The sequence below is a fragment of the Miscanthus floridulus genome, unplaced genomic scaffold, assembly GCF_019320115.1.
Source record: "Miscanthus floridulus cultivar M001 unplaced genomic scaffold, ASM1932011v1 fs_336_1_2, whole genome shotgun sequence".
Taxonomy (NCBI): Eukaryota; Viridiplantae; Streptophyta; class Magnoliopsida; order Poales; family Poaceae; genus Miscanthus; species Miscanthus floridulus.
This window is the reverse complement of record NW_027096603.1, coordinates 10,567-15,849: the sequence shown is the minus strand read 5'-3', so window position 1 is coordinate 15,849 and position 5,283 is coordinate 10,567.

The following is a 5,283-nucleotide window of genomic DNA, read 5'->3' as shown; positions in this document are numbered from 1 at the left end:
AACTTCCTAGATTAGCTATCCAAATAATCTTGTCTCATATGCAATCTTTACTCCTTTGTGCAGTCTTCATCTGACGGTGGTTCGAATAATCCACCTCATGCACTTCCGAATGATGGAGCTGGACCTTCACCACAGTCGCAGTGGCCGAGATGAGTGCACGTTGTATTTTTTTCATTTGTTGTTCACTTGGTGATGAACTTGTGATATACTTGTGATGCACTTGTAGACTTTGATGGACTTGTGGATTTATTTGGATGGACTTGAGCACTTATTATTATATATGTGATATATATTGTGATAGATGTGATATGTGTGGATGGATGTATGGATAGATGAGATATATTTGTGATGGATGAGATATATATATATATGATGGTTGAGATATATTGTGATATATGTTTGTATAAATTTATTTGTCATGGTGGAATGTTTAAAAAACTCAAAAATTACTGTTTTGGGTCATTTTGCCGAGTGTTGCACTCGGCAAAGGACCCCGTTGCCGAGTGCCATGGTCACAGCACTCGGCAAAGCTGAAAAAATGGACGCTCGGAAAACCGTTTTTCCAGCTTTGCCGAGTGCCATGAGTATGGCACTCGGCAAAGATTTTTTTAAAAAAAATCAAACTTTGCCGAGTGTCAGCCACAGGGCACTCGGCAAAGATTTTTTTTTAAAAAAAAATTCAAACTTTGCCGAGTGCCAGCCAGAGGGCACTCGGCAAAGAATTTTTTTAAAAAAAAATTCAAAATTTTTCGAGCGCCGGCCAGGGATACTCGGCAAAGAATTTTTTTTTTAAAAAAATAAAAAATCTTTGCCGAGTGCCTGCAGGGTTGGCAGTCGACAAAAAGACCGTCAACGGGGCTCTCGGGGTGCCCCCGGGGTTCTCGGCAAAGCCTTTGCTAAGTGCCCGATAAAAAACACTTGGTAAAGAGGGTTTTGTCGATCAATTTTTTATCGTGTGTTCTTTGCCAAATGCCGCACTCGGTAAAGGCTTAGCCGAATACAATTTGGCCTTTGCCAAGTACGAACCTGAATCCAGTAGTGAGCGCTACACACCTTCGTGCGCGACACCCTTCACGACCATCAACCTGGGCTACTGCCCCGGGCTGGAGCGCTACAGCAAGTGGGTGTACGTTGGCCTGGTGATGGTCTCGTCGGCGGTGACCGGTGATGCCGTCGCACATCTTCTTCCGGGTGATCTACGCACGCCAGGGAGCGGCGCCACCGCGTGCACATCAAGCAGCAGCACCAGCCGTACCCGGTGGAAGACAAGCCGGCACCGACGGTCCCAGGCGCCTGATGGCCGTTCCTCTTCCTCCCGTGCCTGTGCTGCTGTGCATACTCCGCGTTAGTTGGGTTTTCGTGATGTAGATCGCTGCACCCTGGATTGCTCGCTGCATGCTGTTGCTGATTTTATTTCGTAGATGAAGTTGATGTGCACTCTCGTACTAACTGTAGCTGAATTTGTGGGTAGAACTTGAGAGGTCAGATAGCCTGCAACTGTTTGTGTTGGGATTGGGCATTAGTCATCAGTCATGATCTGGAACTGTAAGATTGCATGCTTGCATGTTCTTCAGTTCGTTTATCTTCATCTGTGTATCATCGTTCATTCGTTGGCTGGTTCGTAGATGTTCACTGTCTCATCTGTGATTTTTTTTAGACACCTCGCCAAGTATCAGAAAAAAAGGTCGTCCTACCTCCTTGAATTATTGCCGTAGTCTAATTGTCCTACAACTCAACTCCAAAACCAGCCATTTTATATCCTTAAACTATCAAAAATATTTAAATCACCTCCCTACTCTGGTTTGGAGTGATTCTGAATGTGGTTTTGTTCTTTTTTCTAAAAAAAATCGGTAAATATTTCATAGTAAGGTTTTTAAATAAACCACACAAAAATCTCTCTAAGTTTTCTAAAGTTCAAAAAAAAATCTAGAGATAGATTCGGATACGAAAACTCCGAATAAAATATTTAGAGCTCATCAAAACATCTTTACAAACTTAAAAAATTGGTTTAACTCTAAGAGGATTGGAAAATATCTATAAAAATGTAGAAAATTCTCAAAGTATGTATAACCATGTTTAAAAAAAAAACTTTAGTAAAAATATGAGAGACAACCACCATGAATATGACATATATTAATGTTGAATACATTCATGCTATTAATTCGTTATCTTTTTTTTTTGTTGAAAAAGTTTTAATGACACGTTTAGATATCAATTTGAATGTTCTAGAATTTTCTATTTTCCTGGATCTAAATATATATTTAGAAATTCCGTATTTTCTTTTTTTTTAGCGGATGCATCCTCTGTTGCTGATCGAAGACGGAAGCTATTGATGAAGTTGCTTGTTGCTACGGAAGATGAAGGCCCAAGTCCAAGTTATATGGGCCGAGTTTTTCGTGTGTACAAATGAGGAAGAGGTCTTTTCTCAACAAAAAAAAAAAAAAGAGAAGGAGGTGGTTGGCTTGGCGTCGCTCTTGAATGAACTGAACGGAATCCCTCCTTTTGTATATGAATATGATCATCAATCATCAGCCTTTATCTGCAGGCAGGTCCGACGCTTCCTTTCCCTTGGACAAGGTTGCATGAACAATTGAACATGTCACACGGCACGCACAAGGTGGCATTGCCAATGCCAATGCCAATGCCAGGGTGTAGGGTCTGCTGTTGACTTGAACGGGCGCCCCATGCCCCCTCGACGCATTCATCATATATCCATATCCTGCTGCTGGAGCGTGCGTTGGTAGCGAGCCGCCGCTGACATGGGTGGGTCCATCGATTTCATCCCCCTTCCTCCTCCAGCGGCAGAGTCAAGCCATCCAACTCGCTAGACAGCGCACCAAGTGCCCTGCACCTGCACTTCGGGCCTGTTTGGTTGAAGCCCCGGACGACTTGTCTGGCAAAAAGTATTACCTAGAAATTTGATAAAATCTGTCTAGCCATGTAAGTTGGAAGTTGATCTGTTTGGTTGGAAGCCTATGCCCGAAAAGGCTAATGAAAGATAACAATGTTTTCTTGTATAATGGAATGGTAATATGCTTAAGTATATAAATAATATATATATCTATACCTAATAATAAAAAGGCAAAATTTCTGACCCCCTGATTTTGGTCGGGCCCATTCTTTATTCTTTTGGCCTATAGATAAAATCACTAAAAACTCAAAAGTCCGAACCAACCTATATCAGCCAATTACGTGAGGACGCTCCTGTTCCAACTACAGCAGGTGCTGAAATCCTCCTTGGACTCTTCCTGTCTTTTCTTTAATTCACCACGTTTGCATAATTATCGGCCAGCTCGAGTCCATTATCTTCACGCACTCCCTTGCCTTTTCCTTGTCCTGATGCGTGAAAACTTAATAGGATCTGCCTTCTGATGCGTATGGCAGCTCGACATCATGATCCTCCACCAAAATAGCTTGTATATGCAAACTCTAGGTACACCTTCATCATCAGACAACAAAAATACGACTTGTTGGAAAGGCCAAACGAAACATCAGATATGTCTGAGCTCCACCGAAACAAGATCCTGAAATGTCTGGTGCACTTGAAAACTCATGTAGCCAGTCAGATATATTTAATGGACCCCAATGCACTAAGCTCGCATCACCTACTCCTCTTTACCTTTTTCTTTTGACTGTATGAAGGATTTCCTTGCTAGACACGCTATAAAACATCAAAATTTATATCTATATTTATACCTAGGACACGGTGCCAAATAAACTTGTCGTTGTGTCGTCGATCGTCCCTGGTGATCGTGGGTGCGGCTGTGGCGAGCTGGTGCTGGGAGCCTGGGACGGTGGCTCCTAGCCCCGGCACGACGGCAGACGACTTGCAGTGAAGTCGAGGCAGCGGAGGTGGGCGAAGTTGTTCTTATTTATGTTCTCGTTTTCCATTACAATCTGATAACTTATTTTCTCCCGTTGCAACGTACGGGCATATTTACTAGTGGATGGATAAAGAAAGATAAAATTACAAGCACATGTCTTTTTTTAGCAAGAAGAGAGTGTCGGGGTTTTCGAGATCGCCAACTAGTAAATTTGTGTTATGCGCGTTTAGGCTCGGATGGTTAGCTAAGGTGGGCACAAAGGATTATACTGGTTCGGACAGAACGTCCCTACTCCAGTCACGGCGCACTTGTGCTACCCGCTATTGATTAGTTCGTAGTAGCGGTTACAAACAAGATCAGGCGAGGGAGAAGGATTCCCAGGTCTCTATGGCATGTGTGTGTATGTTTCGGTGTTGTGTGTTGCTCTGTGAACTGTAGAGAGTCCAGAGAACTTGCTCAGAAAGGTCCCAAGGCCCCCCTTTTATAGCTTAAGGAGGGAAACTTGGAGTACACGGTAGAAGAAGAGGAAGAGAGTGCGGGAGAAGGAGCTTCCGTGGCGACGACGTTCTTCTTCTTCGGGCAAGGCCCACTGGTCCCCTCGTCGATGATGGAGGTGTCCCTCCCCACGTCGTCGTGCTGCCACCATGGTCGGCGGCGGGGGTTTGCTGCTCGTCCGCCCGCGCCGCCCCGCCAGACCGTGTCGCGCGGCGTGGCGTGCAGCGCCCTCCACGGCTTTTCTGCGGGGCGCCGTTTCCGACAACGGGGACACAAGGCTGATTTGCCTAGTACTGTAGCAGGCATACGTTCCTCGGCATGGCGTATCGCGGCTACGCGTAGGTTGGGCGCGTGTTAATTTTCCACCGCGGTGTAGCGCCATGATGTCGGTCGTGCGCCCATCAGGCCATGGGGGGACATCCTGGTCCTCCGCGGACCTCGGATGTTCCTTGTCCGACCTAGGGGCACGCCTCGCGGGACAGATCAGAGTCAAGACTCCTCCTAGGGGGTCGAGCCAATCAGAGCTCTCACGCCTCTCCTCGGGCAAGGAGAGGCCGGTGCTCGTGGGGTCGGATTCACCCACAGCTGTCGGGCGAGGCGGTCCACACTACCGACCCTCGGGCCATATGGACCCTGTCTTCCTTGGGGTCGGACGGGGCGGAGCTTCCAGTTTGGCTGCCGTGCAAGCCAGGCCAGGCGATCGGGCTGCTTTGAGTAAGTTCAGGCCTCCTTCGCGAAGGCCCACGACTAGGTCTGGGCCACACCTCTAATCATTAAGGCGGCCTTATCGGATTATTAGGACTGTCTAACCCGTGCGTCTTGATATTTGAGCCTGACAGTAGCCCCTGAGCCCCCGGGTGAGCCAAGAGGATCGCATGGGGGTTCATTTGACTGTCAAGCAGATAGGCGTGGATATATCTTGTCGGACTCTCCTCTCAAGAGCCTTTCAGATGCTTTCTGTGCT